Raw genomic sequence first — 15,661 nt, 5'->3', positions numbered from 1 at the left:
GTGGAGCTTCTTTCTCCCACATGATGTGGCCTGTCAGGTTTCCTTGTGTCTCTTACCAGATGTAGCCCCAGAGAAACAATCCACGCTGGGGAAGCCCTGGGGAAGGAGCACACAGATGTGCTTGGGGTCAAACTGCAAGGAAACATGGGTGTCTCCAGCTTGGAAAGCTCAGAAGAGGATGAGAGGACAGATGAGATGGCCCCTGGCACCTGAGGTCAGATAAGTCTGTTGGAGTCCTCCATGCTTTAACCTCTGCTAGCCCTTCTCTGCCTTTTTCTGGTCTGTGGACCATCAGCTGCTTACTCATGTCCCAAAAGCCCAGAAAATAGAATGGAATTCATCACCACCTCAGTTCTATTTGCTTCATTTGGTTTTGGCCACGCTCGGGAGACCCTCCCCAGGTCCCCATCACTCAGTGATGCTCTTCCCATAGGTCAACAGAGGGACTTAGGAAATGCCAAAAAGCTGCCAGACTTCCAGCCACAAACAAAGATGGACCAAATAATGTAAGTTATGGTCTGTTTTCCACTAAATGTCCTGGCATACTATTTCTGCTCCACTTGCAGGAGCTTCCTGCTCCAGGAGGACCCACGTTATCCATGCTGCTACTGCTCAAGCTTGCATCCATGCTTAGTTTTTATGGACCAGCCTTCCTCCCACATAGACTACAAACCTAGCAGGTCTTCTTGCCCAAACCAGCCTTTTTGAGGGAGAAAAAAAAACCAGCTTAAAAATGATTTTGTACCTCTTATAGTTGTAAATGTCCTACAGTTGTAGGAAGCCACATCATGGATCAACACTTCAAAGGGTTACTCAAAGATCAAAACAAGCTCCCCAGATCCAAAGAGCAGGTTCTGCAAACAGCCCCAAGGAGATCCACCAACACCCCAGACATGAGGCACATGGCCCTGAGGCCCTGCTCACACCAAGGCTGCCCATGGTGAGTGCAACGTGGCCCTTGTTTCTTGACGAATCAAGAGGAGGAACCGGGGTGAGATTCCCCTGAGCACCTGGCCACGTTCCTCACCATCCTCATACTGACATGCTTTCAGTCCCTTAATTTTCATAAAATGTTGACATGCATTGATTTCCTTCAACATCTGCAGGATTTTAGCTCACTTGCTGTGTGAAATGGTTCGTGTTGTCAATGACATGGTTTCAAAACAACTTTTTTTGGATGACTCTGTGGACTGGTTGCCAGCTGGACAGAGTGTGGAGCCTAAACCCAACCTTCTACTAACTGCTTTTCAGAGAAAACCAGATTTCTTGAGGGATATGGAAAGTTTCACTATGATTTTAATTCGTTTTCCCCTCTCTCTCCTCAGTTTTGGCATCCGAGGTGGATCCACCCAGACGTGCTGATGGATGGGAGGGACATGACGGGGTCAAAAGGCCGTGCTGGAGACAAAGCCCTTCCTGCCAGCTGCTGCTGAGGAGAATCAAAGAGTAGATCTGTGCAGCCCAGGAGAAGAACTAGCTTAAGGCCACGAATGGAAAAAAAAAAAACACAGCCTTTCTCACCAGAAGCAAGGAAGTGGTGCCCTCCAACACTGGGCTCACTGTAACCCCGGGGGTCCGGCCGCAGCTGCGGTGCCGGGACACGGGCTGGCAAAGTCCCTCCTGGACCAAGTGCCAAACACGTCCCCCTCGTACTTGGGAGATAAAGCACACGTTGAGGCTTGCACAAACAAGAAGGAACAGCCCCACGAGGCTGTGCTAATCACTTCCATGTGCCTATTAGTAGTTAACGAGGCTCAGAGGAAGGGACAGATCAAGCGGGACTGGACTCTGGTTCGCGGTTTCACCACCACCCAGTGCAGATATTTTTTAAATCCCCAGGGCACGAGCTGTTCTGCCACGTGCTCAGGCCCCATGCCACCCACCTGGGGGGTGGTGAGCAGCTACAGCCAGACAAGGGCTCCATGAAACCCTCCCCTGCCCTGGAGAACATCCATGGAGTAAAGAAAGTTGGGGTGAGACCTACGGCCGCTCAAGCTGTGGGAGTTTTCTGCACCCAGGAACTTCTCCCTTGTCCCAGAGAAGCTGATGTGCTCGGCCTGTTGCTGGTGAGGATGGACATCGTGGCATGGTCTGCTGCATCCTTCATGGTGACCCAGGTTGCAGTAACACCGAGTAAGACTTAATGATAAGGTTGGAGGGAAGGGATGTGATCCAGAGGGACCCTGATAGGCTGGAGAGGTGGGCTCATCCAAACTGCATGAAGTTCAGCAAGGCCAAGTGCAAGGTTCTGCACCTGGGTTGGGGCAATCCCAAGCACAAAACCAGGATGGGTGGAGAACGGATTGATAACAGGCCTGAGGAGAAGGACTTGGGGGTGATGGTGGAGGAGAAGCTCAACACGGGCCAGGACCAGGTGCTGGAGCCCAGAAACCACCCGTGTCCTGGGCTGTGTCACCAGCAGCGTGGGCAGCAGGGCCAGGGAGGGGATTGTCCCCTCTGCTCTGCTCTGCTGAGACCCCACCTGGAGACTGTGTCCAGTTCTGGAGCCCCCAACACAGGAAGGACATGGAGCTGTTGGAGCCAGTGCAGAGGAGGCCATGGAGATGATCAGAGCTGCAGCAGCTCTGCTCTGGAGCCAGGCTGGGAGAGTTGGGGTGTTCAGCCTGGAGAAGAGAAGGCTCCAGGGAGACCTTAGAGCAGCTTCCAGTGCCTGAAGGGGCTCCAGGAAAGCTGGGGAGGGGCTTGGGACAAGGGCAGGGAGGGAGAGGACAAGGGGGGATGGATGAAAACTGGAAGAGGGAGATTGAGGTGAGACATGAGGAGGAAATTCTTTGCTGTGAGGGTGGTGAGAGCCTGGCCCAGGTTGCCCAGGGAAGCTGTGGCTGCCCCATCCCTGGCAGTGTTGAAGGGCAGGTTGGATGGGGCTTGGAGCAGCCTGGGCTGGTGGGAGGTGTCCCTGCCCATGCAGGGGGTTGGAACCTGATGATCTTTAATGTCCCTTCCAACCCAAACCATTCAATGATTCTATGACTAATCCAGCACCAGGACAACAACACCTGAGCAGGAACAATTCTGTGAAGGAAACCTGCACCCCTGCTCCCTTCTGAGGTGGGGCTGAGCTGTGCAGGTGCAGGGGGATGCTCACTACCTGCTGTTCCAGCAACTTATCCCTGAAGTACAACCCATCACCCAGAAAGCAAACAGAGCTTTCAGTGACAGCTGCAGCTGCTGTGTCAGCTGAGGGAAGTGTTTTGTGGGTTTGCCTAAATATTTGGGTTTCTGCTCTCTGGGTTTCCATCAGCCTTCCAGTCATCCTGCAGAAATCGAAATTCCTCTTTCAAGGAGATAATTAACTAACCCTGAGCAGCTGCAAGGAATCAAACCCAGCAAAAGACACTGGACCCAGCAGTGCTCATAGGCAGCTGCTCAACTTCAGTGTCCTACCAAGGTCTTTCCTCTACATTAAGCAAAGAAAAGGTAAATCAAGACATAAACCAGGCAATGGCCGTTTGCTCTTTTCTGGTATCATCTGAAGGTGAAGGACACCTTGTGCTGCCCAACTGTGGTATCTTGGGGTGCAGCAGGAGGAGTGTGTCCAGCAGGTCAGGGAGGTTCTCCTCTCCCTCTGCTCAGCCCTCATGAGACCTCACTTGGAGTGTTGTGTCCAGTTCTGGGCTCCCCAGTTCCAGAGGGACAGGGATCTACTGGAGAGGGCCCAAGTGAGGATGATGAAGGGACTGGAACCTTACAAGGAAAGGCTGAGAGACCTGGGGCTGCTCAGTCTAGAGAGGAGAAGGCTGAGGGGGGATCTAATGAATGTCTATCAATCCATGAGGGCAGCAAGAAGGCAGGACAAGCTCTTGTCACTTGTGCCCTGGGACAGGACGAGGGGCAGTGGATTCAAACTGGAGCCCAGGAAGTTCCACCTCAAGATGAGGAAGAACTTCTTTGCTGTGAGGGTGACAGAGCCCTGGGCCAGGCTGCCCAGAGAGGCTGTGGAGTCTCCTTCTCTGGAGACTTTCCAGACCTGTCTGGATGCCTTTCTGAGTGACCTGCCCTGGTTTGGGTCCTGCTCTGGCAGGGGGGTTGGACTCCATCATCTTCAGAGGTTCCTTCCAACCCCTGACATGCTGTGATCCTGTGATTCTCAGAGCAGACTCAAGCAGTGCCTGAGAGGTTTTTCCAGGGGATGGGAGCAGCTCCATGCTTTGGGAGTGCTCGTGGAGGAGCGGAGCAGGAGCAGTGCCTGGGACACACACTCCGGGGGGTCAAACATGGGGATTTGCCCCCAATGTGGCTGCACCTCTCACTGTGCAGCTCTTCAAACCCGTCAGCCCCAGTGCACCCATGACCACTGTCCTGGAATCACAGAATCACAGAAGAGTCACGGTTGGAAAGGACCTCTGAGGTTACCAAGTCCAACCATCAAGAAAATAAAACAAAAAAACCCAACAAAATCCCAAACAAACAGAAAGCACCAAATAACACCCACAGAAAACAAAACAACCCACAATCACACAACCTACAACCTCAGCCACTAGAGCACACCCTGAAGTTCCACATCTACACGTTTCTTGAGCACCTCCAAAGATGGTGACTCCACCACCTCCCTGGGCAGCTGCTCCACTGCCTGATCACTCCTTCAGTAAACAAATCCTTTCTAATATCCCATCTGAACCTCCCCTGACACAACTTCAGAGCATTCCCTCTGGTCCTGCCATTATTAATTGGGGAGAAGAGGCCAACCTCCACCTCCCTACAACCTCCTTTCAGGGAGCTGTAGAGAGCAGTGAGGTCTCCCCTCAGCCTCCTCTTCTCCAAACTAAACATCCCTATTTCCCTCAGCTGCTTCTCATAGGACTTGTCCTCTAGACCCTTCCCCAGCTTGGTGGCTCTTCTCTGGACACACTCCAGCCCCTCAATGTCCTTCCTGTAGTGAGGGGCCCAGAACTGCACACAGTGCTGGAGGTGCAACCTCACCAGTGCTGAGCACAGGGGCAGGATCACCTCCCTGCTCCTGCTGGTCACACTATTCCTGATGCAGGCCAGGATGGTGTTGGTGTCCTTGGCCACCTGGGCACACGCTGGCTCATGTTCATCAGGCTGTCACCCAGCACCCCCAGGTCCTTTTCTGCTGAGCAGCTCTCCAGCCACTCCTCCCCAAGCCTGTAGTGTTGCCTGGGGTTGTGACCAACATGCAGGACCCAACACTTGGCCTTGTTGAACCTCATCCCATTGGCCTCAGCCCATCCATCCAGCCTGTCCAGGTCCCTCTGAAGAGCCTTCCTACCCTCTAGCAGATCTACACTTCCACCCAATTTGGTGTCATCTGCAGACTTACTGAGGGTGCACTCAATCCCCTCACCCAGATCATTGATAAAGACATTGAACAAGACTGGCCCCAAAACCCAGCCCTGAGGGACACCCCTGGTGACCTGCCCCAATTAGATTTGACCCCATTTACCACAACTCTCTGGGCTTGGCCATCTAGGCAGTCACATCCAGGACATGCCCTATAGCCTGTGAGGGAAAATACTGGTCGAGGAGATGATAAATCAGACCCAGGGGCCCTGGGGCCACCTGCTCCAGAGGGTTGGACCAGCAGCTGGATGAACTCCCAGTGCACGAGTGATGGGGGCAAGGTCTGTACCTTCTCCTCTGCTGTTGAGCAACTTGTTCCCGTTACTGACACCCAGGAATGACCACTGGGGCACCAGCTATTGCAGCTGGGATGCGACGTGTCAGAAGGTGATCTGGAAAAAAAGGTTTCATCTCTAAGACTGGCCAGGGTGCCAGCTGGGAAGCTGATCGCTCAGCAGCAGCAGCCCCTCCAAAAGAAGACATCAAAGAGTCTGGCTGATTCGTTTGCTCTGGCTTCTTGGAGAAATAATTCACATTATTTCAGGTAACCACCTGCTGTGGCAGCACCGTCCAGGCTGCTCAGATACTGATTTTTGGTTTAGGGGAAGAGAAGTCTGTGAGAGCAAGCTGTCTGTGTGCACTGAAAAGGAGAAGCCTCCAAGCTAAAACTGCAAGAACAGTTAACAAGTTACACAACCACAGCTCACTTTGCAGTATTATATGAGAAGCAGAAGGAGAACACATTTGCAACGACCCTCAGAGACAGAATTTGGCAAAGCATTAAATGCTCTGGGTGAAATAAAACAGTTGGGGGAAAGACATGCCCTGCAATCCTTTTGCTTATGGTATCAAGTATAATATTCAATGGTCTGCAGAGACTGAAAACTGCTCTGCTGGTTTTGGATTAAAATGAATTGATTCAACTGCAAATTAACAGCAGATGACTTGTGGGAATGTTTATTCCCATCTTTACAGTTTTGGACTAGATTTCATTCCCTAAAAGTGTTGGAGCAGAAGGCTTGGGCAGGACCCACTTGGAGCTCCAGGTAGGCAGCAAGAGCCTCCATAACCAGCTCCCAGTCTTGGCCATTGCTTGGCAACATTGCTCCACCCTCCCAAATCTGTAAGTTGAAGCTTAAAATAAGCAGATGCTTCACTTCAGTAATGGGCTGGGGTGTGATTGAGCACGTGCTGAAATGTTGTGCTGACTCAGAGCCCAAGCCCTGTGCTGGCAGAGAATGGGTGTTGCTAAAGGTCAAGTGAGCCCTCCCCAAGCAGCCCTGCAGGAAAGCAGGGGCAAGGAGGCAGCTGCCAGCAGTGGGAAGAGCTCCTTGGCTTGGGGTGGAGGAGCAAGGGCCACATCCTGCTCATGTACGTGCTGCTGCAGAGCTCTAGGGCCAGCTGAGCCATGGGTGTCAACAGGCACAGCTCGGAAGGCAGGGAAAACACCCACCTCAGCAAGTGGTACTTGTCATCACAGCATCACAGAGCCATCATGGTTGAAAGGGACCCCTGAAGATCATCTAGTCCAACCCCCCTGCTAGGGCAGGACCCCCTAGAGCAGATCCCACAGGAACACATCCAGGAGGGTTGGGAATGTCTCCAGGGATGGAGATTCCACCACCTCCCTGGGCAGCCTGTCCTGGGACCCTCAGAGTCAAGAAGTATTTTCTCATCTCCAGGTTCAACCTCCTGTGCTCCAGCTTGTGCCCATTGCCCCTGGTCCTGTCCCTGGACACCCCTGAGCAGAGTCTGGCCCATCCTCCTGCCACCCCCTGCAGATATTGACCAGCACTGAGCAGATCCCCCCTCAGCCTCCTCCTCTCCAGCTGAGCAGCCCCAGCTCTCCCAGCCTTTCCTCACAGGCAGATGCTCCAGCCCCTTCAGCATCTCAGTGCCCTGGGATGGACTCTCTCCAGTAGCTCCTTGTCCTTCTGGAACTGGGGAGCCCAGAGCTGCACACAGGGCTCCAGATCCAGGCCCACCAGGGCAGAACAGAGAGGGAAATCCCGTGGTTTCAAAGGTCTGCACCCCTGTGGTGGATTCATAACCACTGGATTGGAAGCACGAAACTGTGACTTGGAAAAAACATCACGACTCTTTCACCTTCTGACAAACCAGCCCTGCTTTGCCTCGTCCCTCCCTTCCTCCATCAAGTCTGCACATGATCAGCAGTTAGGAACAGGGTGTCTGTCAGCAGAGGCTCAGAGCTGAGCACCCAGGGGCTGCTGGCAGTGCTGCCTGCTCCTCTCCTGCCTGGATCTGGGCAACATCCTGCTCCTGCTTGGCAAACTGCCCCAGCCTTTGGGCAGCCTGCTCAGGAAGCCTCAGCACCAGAGGGTGCTGGTTGCTCAGAAACCAAGCACTGCCTTTGGCCTCCAAAACTGCACAGTCCCGTTTTGCACGAGCCATTTTAAATCACAAAACTAATTAAAATAAAATAATGAATTAAAAAATGGGGAAGGAATAATCAAAGTTCCTGATTTAAGCCCCTTCTCAACGGGCTTGGGTATTTTTTTGGACCAGGGGCCGAGAAGGGCTGTGCCCTCCCCATCCCATTGCCTGCTGGCTCCACCATTCCTACATTTCCCCATGTGTTTGCAGACCTGCACCTGCTTGAGCCCATCTCAGGCCTGGGTGAATCCTGGTCCCCGTGGCATTAGGCTCAGTGATGCTCCCTTGGTGCTGCAGCCACGTGTGGCTTCACCCTTCCTGAGCCAAACTCCTGCCTGACCTTGCCAAGGACTGAAACGAAATGGCAAAACTGCACATCCAGCCCTGCAGGGAGGATCACAGAATCATAGACTGGTTTGGGTTGGAAGGGACCCTTAAAGATCACCTAGATCCAACCCCCTGCATGGGCAGGGACACCTCCCACCAGCCCAGGCTGCTCCAAGCCCCATCCAACCTGCCCTTCAACACTGCCAGGGATGGGGCAGCCACAGCTTCCCTGGGCAACCTGGGCCAGGCTCTCACCACCCTCACACCAAACAATTCCCTCCTCATGTCCAACCTCAATCTCCCTCTTCCAGTTTTCATCCATCCCCCTTGTCCTCTCCCTCCCTGCCCTTGTCCCAAGTCCCTCCCCAGCTTTCCTGGAGCCCCTTCAGGCACTGGAAGGTGCCCTGGAGCCTTCTCTTCTCCAGGCTGCACAATCCCAGTTCTCACACTACAATTTCACCCACCTGGTGCAGTAGCTGGAATTTCCCCACTTGTAAGAAGAGCGGGTGGGATCTCCCCCTGCCTTCCCCCGGCCCCAACCAAGTGGAGTTCTACTTGAGCATGGGTAGGACATTGTGGGCCCATTGTAGGACATTTCTGAGGCCACAACAGTGACTCTCATGCAGTCAGTGTTACAGCCACAGCCCCTCCCAGCTGCACTGCAGGGCAGTTCTGTGCTCACTCACTGCCCTTTGCAGAGCTGAGACAACCGGGTAGGTTCACCCCTTCACTGGGAAGTGAGGCTTGGGTCACCAGGGGGACCTTGTTTTTCTAAATGCACCTGTGGGCTGTAGCTGGTTGACAACTGGTTGTATCTCAGATAGTGGCTGAGGATGGGTTGTACAAGAATATGTGAGGCTGGTGAGAGCCTGGCCCAGGTTGCCCAGGGAAGCTGTGGCTGCCCCATCCCTGGCAGTGTTGAAGGGCAGGTTGGATGGGGCTTGGAGCAGCCTGGGCTGGTGGGAGGTGTCCCTGCCCATGCAGGGGGGTTAGAACTCTGATCTTTCAGGTCTCTTCCAACCCAAACCACTCCATGATCCTATCATATTCTCTCTGCTGGGTGTTCAGAGCGATGTCTTGTCTGCCCACGCTGTTTTTCTCCCTGCCCTCAGCACCACGGCTGTAAAAGCAAGACAAAGCAAAAGAGGAATAGCTAATGCCCTCCATGGGAACAACCAGCAGACTCTGGGAGGCAGGGCATCTGCCAGTGCTCTGCAAAAGCCAACGGGTCTGCAGGCCGTGGTCTGGGTTTCCGGGCGAGGCGGCGCGGTGCCGGCTGCTCCCGGCAGCTCAGCCTCAGCCAGGGACACCTGAGCTGAACAAAGTCCCTCAGTCCTAGGAACAGTGCAGGGCTGTCAGCAGGCCTGTCCTCCCCGCCCGCCAGCCTTCATTTCTCAGCAGAGTTAATTAGCACAGGATGAGCTGCCTCTTCAGCAGTACCTCAAGTCTCTGCACAGCGCAGCCCTGAAATACCGTCGTGTGCTGACAGATCCAGGACTCCCCTTCATGGCAGCACCTGGAGTATTTGTTCCTAATGCAAAGCCACATTTGCAGAGGGACACAAAGACACCCCAGAAACCCTCATGGAGATGTTTGAAAGGTTGGTCATGTCGTGGGGCACCCGCTCTGACAAAAGAGCTGACCTTCCCCTGCTGAGCACCCGCCTTCTGAAAACCAGGTCCCTGCAGCACTCACAGCCTCTTGGTGACCATCCCACGCACTGACTGCAGATAATCAACCCCTCAGAATGCCAGACACTCAGCTGAACAGACCCTGACACTGCTGCTTCTGCCTTGCTTGTAAGTGGGAGGCAATCAGGCAGAGGAACACCAAATATCAGGTTGCTTCTTTTTACCTCATTAGAGGAACAGATTTCACTGTGTGACCGTCCATGTGAGCAGGGTCGCAGAGCAAGCAGCAAGAAAAACACCTAAAAACTTAACATCAGCCATGCTGGAGCCTTCATTTGAGGGAATAAGCAGATTTGAAGAGAACAGGAATCCCTGCATCAGTCCTCTACAGGAGCTGGTATTTGCCACCTCCAGGGCTGAGGAGCCAATCAGCAGAGCCAACAAGAGAAAGGCTGTGGGCACTTCTCAGAAGAGTTTTTCTGATGCTGAAAGGGAGAAAAAGAATAGGGTTTATAGTCTGGGGCTTGGGGGTTTGCTTTTTTCTGTACAGCTGGACAAACTGCACGTTAGAGATGAGCTCAAGAGCGTGAGGAACCCAGGGGCATGGCTGTGCCCAGGCAGCCTGGCATTGGAACCTCTGCTGAACACCTCTAACATCCCCCCCTGCTCAGGCAGGCTTGGGGCTGTGTGGAGCTCTGTGGTGCTGTGGGTGGTGGCTGCAGGACCCCAAAGAGTTAAAGTCAACCAGAGCATGTTTATACTCTTTTGCAGTCCTCTTGGAGCCCTAAAACACAGAGCTGAGCTTCTGCCAAGTGTCTGGCTTTGGATCTCATGCTCTTGCTCAGGCTGCTGCTCTTGTATTTGTACCTACTGACACCATTTCAGGTACCTCTTCCAGAAGCCCATTTTGCTTGGTTTAGGAAAACAATCTTTCAATTTGACACCAGGTTCACAGAAATGCAGGAGGTCCACCTGATACCCAGCAGTTTAACCGAGTCCACTAGAAAATGAAGCTGTCATCTTATTAAACTGCCCATCATTAAAGCCTCCTCCAGGAATCCCCTGGAGACACCAAGCTTTGTACCATCCTAGCAGGGCTAAACACATGGAGCTGAGGCTCCTCTCAGGCAGTTGGACCAGATGAAATGAAAATGAACAAATGACAAATGAAATCTGTCCTCTCCTCCATGCTCAGCTGGAGGAAGGGGCTGGTGTTGGGTGGGTGGGTAAGACGCCCCGAGGGTAGGAGCTCCCCACAGCTCTTCTATAAACTTTCTGCTCTGCAGAATATCCCACGCGAAGAAAATGGGGTTTATTCTTGGAGTTATCCACAGAACTGCTGCTGGCCAAAACACTGATGCTGTTGTGAGGCTGTAGGAATGTGTTATCTGCAGTCCACTCGCAGAGAGAGGCTCATGAAGAAGTCTAAGTTTACCCGAAAATCAAGCCAAACGAGTTTTTCTCTCCCCCCCTGTTCTGTGTGCTTCTGTAATGGAATGAGTCTGAATCTGGAAGTATCAATTTTGGAGCAGTTTAAATGTTGGAGGTGCCCTGAGAAAGCAGAGCTTTTAAAAAGATGTCATTGAACCTTGTTTTCCCTCGCCCAGTCTCCCCGCTCGTGCAAATTGCACGTAAGCCTTTCTACAAGCGGCCTATTCATGGTCGCACTGGCTACTAGATCTCCCTCTGCTCCCAAAGTTGTTGGTCCAGCCCCAGTCCCTCAGCTTCATTAAAGGGCTGGTGTTTGGTGGCCACGCTGTGGGCTCCTTTCATCTCTCAGCCTCCCTCCGAGCTATTTTTAAGCGCCAGGTTCGGGCGCTGCCGCCACCATCGCCGTGCCCTGCGTGTTTGTGGGGACCTGCTCAGCTGAGAGCTGGAGCAACCCCAGTGCTCCACAGACTGTCCACAGTCAGGAGCTCAGAGCATCCTCAGAATCGATGCAGCCCAGGAAATCCTCCCAGGTAGATTAAGAAAAACCCACCCGAATCAACAAAAGCAAAGGGCGAGCGCTGCAGCGACGGACGGAAACCCTCGGGACAACCTCCTGCCTGCTCCCTGGCTGAGCTGGACACCACTGGTGGCATGGAGAGCTTTGGTGAGCAGAGAATTTGCTTATCTATGTTCCGGGGTTTGTTTTGTGGCACTTGGTGGGGTTTTTTATATAGTTTCATCCTGGTTTGTGCAGCAGGATTGTGTAGCGTTCCCTTCTGCTCCTTCCCCGGCAGCACCAGCTCCGCCCCGGGCGAGATGAGACCAGAAACTTGCTTTCCTTTCTCCCTTCCCAATTTCAAACCTTCTTTTAGAGAACGGGGACACAGGCTCCGCCAGACTGAAGACAGTTCTGCCTGCAGCCAGGAAAAAGGGGCTTTACGTGGTGCCTCTGACCTGTAGCCCAGCCCTGTGCCTCTGAACCCCAGCAGAGCAGCTCTGCTCTCCCCAGCGCTGCTCCCTCTCGCTGAGCCCTGGCCCTGCTTCCACACTCTCAGCTCCACCAGGCTCTGTGCCAGCTGCTTTTTTTTTTTTTTTCCCTGTGGCTCTCTGGACCAAAAAAAAGAAAAAGAAGACACATGGCAACCAGTGCCAGGAGCACAGGTTGAGCTGCTGGGTCCAGCCAGGCTGCAGGACTGTGCCCAGTGTCTCCCTGGGGCTGCAGAGATACTGACAGTGCTCTGTGTCTGTCTGAGTGCCAAGTAACTCCAGGACTAACACAAATGGTCATTTCAATCAGGAGATTATCAGAGAGTACCCACAACATCTCTTTTTCTCTGTACTAGAAAGGCAAGTGATAACAGCTTCTAAATCAGTCTTTGAAATTTTCTCAGCCACTGTCCCAAGAATCACTGTTAGTGTCCTTGTTTGAGGAAGCCTCTGAAATCTGGCAAGAAATAAAAACCCTCTGAGCTGGATAAACTCTTCCTTTGTAAAGACTCAGCCAGTTTGTCGAGTCCTGAAACCTTCTCTTTGTCACCCTGTGTACTTCCTTCCCTAACTGAAACTCCTGCACAGGCTTTGTAAATCTGACAGTGGTGGCTCAAGCCACAGTTTTTCAGTGCAAGGTGGCTGGAGAACTGTTGATTTGAATCATAAACAGCACAAATATGATTCCAGTTGTTCTCATGCTCTGTGTCCAACCCACAGACATTGGTGTGGATAAAGCCATACAACCTGCTGGGGGGGTTAAGCAACACGCAGCAAGCAGGGAAGCCTTTGAGTTACCATCAGTTTTGTGAACAGAAATGCTCACCTGTGAATGACAAGGTTCAAGATCTAGCTGTGATGGCTCCAGGATATGCTCTTTATGTAAAGCTTTCCCTCCGAATGGAACCAACACTCAGATCAAGCTGAATCACAAAACAATACTCAGGAATCTCACAAGATATGATACACAGCTTTAGAGCAAGGCTTTGCCCTTAAGTCCTTTAAGCAAACACCTGCTGCACGTGTCAGAATAGTTGATATAAAATAGCCAGTCACTTCTCTCAGGTTCTGCTGGCACGTGGAAGAGCCTGTGTTAAGATTTCTGGAAGTCCTTTTCGGGGGGCTGACTACAGGGAGCTGTCTGGATGTATAAACACACTGCTTGTACCTGTAGATTTGCTGCAAACAGTCAGCTGGGATTCCTTGCCAGCTCCTGCCCCAGCTTGCTGGAGGGGAACTGTGCTGCCCAGGGGGTGGGACAGCCTCCCAGTCTGCCCAGCTACCCACTGCACATCAGATGACAGCCCGCCTCGTTCCACACGGCGATGACGTCTCGGGTAGGAAAAAGAAAACATCAAGAAATGTTAGAGACCAGCAGCTGGTAAATCTATACATAGGAAAACAAAATAGCCATGAGCTTTGATTGTTCAAGTTCACAGCAGAGATTACTTACCTTGGCAGATACATATTCAAGGCATACAGCTTGTAATCCCTCACGAGTGCTAAGCAAAACCATGTGTTCTTCTGAAACAAGGGCAAAGTTTAACTCCAACACGGGGCAACGATGGGGCTGTGCTCAGAACTCTGCTCCTAGCAAAGCTAAATGGAAAAGGGCCAAGGAAAAGGGTCCCAGAGAGGAGGAGGGCAAAGACTGAGCAGCAGGTTGGAAGAGAAGCAAAAGGTGGGTCATGGGCCTTGCTGGGGATGGAGAGAAGGGGTCTGCTTGGCCACAGGTATGTCTGTGGCACCGTGAGGTGAAGAACAGGGTGTATCATCACCAGCTTCTCTAGTGATCAGAAGTCGTGGTGCTTCTCAGGGTTTCAGGTACAGCAGGATCCCCAAAAATGAAGCAGGGCCATTTCGGTGGCTCCTTTCCCCTCCTCTCCTGAGGAAAGGAGCCAGAGCTGCAGGGCTGGCTGCACACTCCCCTTCTCCCCCACCAGCTGTGCTGCAGCAGTGTGGCTGACAAACCCCAAAGCTCTGCTGCCTCTGGAGGGCTCTGAGGATGACAAACACAGGACTTGAAATTCAGCATCTCTCCTGCAACCCAACCCCACTGCAGTGGCAGTGAAGCCGAGCCCATGCGCTGAGCGTGTTTTCTCCTTCCATCAGATGGATTTTATAAGACTTTGCTTCCCCATTTCTCCAAATAAAGGACCAGCTGTAGAGCTGCTGCAACCCCTGCTTACACCCCAAAAAAGGCCTCGATTCTGGTTCGTTTCCCACAGGTGGTATATTGTTGGTGCTGCTGAAGGCTTAGCCTCAACTGTCATTGGTGTCACTCTCCTCAGGAAAAGAGGACAACCAAAAAAAAATCAATAAAATCCCGTGAGCCTGGAAACCACGAGCAGGGTGATGAACCCTGGGCTGTGCTCACCACCAGCCTTGGCAGGGCATGGGCACAGAGTCAGCAGCTGCCAGAGATTTGTGCAAAGTGCTCCTGGGATTAAAGATGCACCCGTCGTCGTTAGAAATCAGCCAAGTTGAAGCGTGAAGAGCCAACAAGAAGAGGACGTTAAAAAAGTAAAACCAAGCCAGTTTTCTGTCGCTCACATTGCAAAGAGATGCCCCACCAATAATGGAGCAGGGCACCCCAGGCAAAGAGGTGAAATCATCCTCCTCAAAGGGATGTTTAGAAATAAAGCCACTGGCTCACGAGGTGAAGAGAAGGACCAGGTGCTTGGCAGGGGAGGGCAGAGTGATCCAAGAGGCTGGGCTGGGAAAGCAGGGTGCTGGCCAGCTGGGAAACAGTCCAGCAGGATTAGGAAGATGGTAGTAGAGGTGGGGAAGATAAAAAGAGAGAGGGGAAAAAAAATGTTTCCAGAAGAGGTGTAACAATGACTTGACAGAGAAGGGAGAGTCTCTGGCAACTATTTCTGGTCAGAAGAATGTCAGTGGGATCAAAGTGGTGCTTAGGGAGGCTCTGCTCCTTCTCAAGCTGCTTTGAATGAACTACACTCAGTGAAAGTGATAGGGGTAAACTATTTAACCAGGGACCCTGCAAAGTAACTGTGCTATTTAAAGATGTGTCAGCCTGGGGATAAATATAGCATCTGCTGGTAATGGTCCCAGAAGTCGCTTCAAGTTCACACCAGAATGTTATAACACAAGCTCAGCAGAGTCTGGCCATGCCAGGGGCACAGGGAGAGCTCCTGAAGCAAAACCTGCCCCGTGTCACTGCAGAAAATGCACTGTAACAGCTGGAGCTGGAGCTTGGGACCAAGGAAACCCTGCCCACTGCTCCAGTCCCTCTGCCTGGGATGTGGTTTCTGGGAGGGGACCCAACACTGAGACCCAGGCTGCGTGTGGTCGTTCAAGTTCTGTAGGAGACAGGGTGACAACCCCAAGGACCTGGACAAGTTCCAGGCTATTTAATTGCTTTCTGTCTCCCTGAATTCCTTGGGTGCTTCCCTTTGGGTGTGCTGGTCTCTGCTTCCTGCCCTGAATCACAGCAGAGTGCAGCTGGAGCTGCATCCCCCCAGGCCTGGAGATGGGAGCCTGCTAGAAGATGCTGGCTTGATTGAAAACTTCTCTCTTTTTTTTTTTTTGGCCACTTCTGCAAGGAAACT

At 52.5% G+C, this 15,661-nt stretch overlaps 1 protein-coding gene across 1 annotated transcript in view; it reads left to right on the top strand.

The window, feature by feature from the left end:
* Positions 1–11,750: 11,750 nt before the first annotated feature.
* Positions 11,751–15,661, top strand: part of LPAR4 (lysophosphatidic acid receptor 4) — a 28,996-nt gene continuing 25,085 nt past the window's right edge. Inside the window, exon 1 of the mRNA XM_051630691.1 lies at positions 11,751–11,769. The gene's annotated coding sequence lies outside the window, so the exon portion shown is untranslated. The remainder of the gene's footprint in view (positions 11,770–15,661) is intronic.

Source organism: Apus apus, chromosome 12 (genome assembly GCF_020740795.1).
Source record: "Apus apus isolate bApuApu2 chromosome 12, bApuApu2.pri.cur, whole genome shotgun sequence".
Classification (NCBI taxonomy): domain Eukaryota; kingdom Metazoa; phylum Chordata; class Aves; order Apodiformes; family Apodidae; genus Apus; species Apus apus.
The sequence above is the reverse complement of the archived record's forward strand: the minus strand, read 5'-3'. Positions and strand labels throughout refer to the sequence as shown.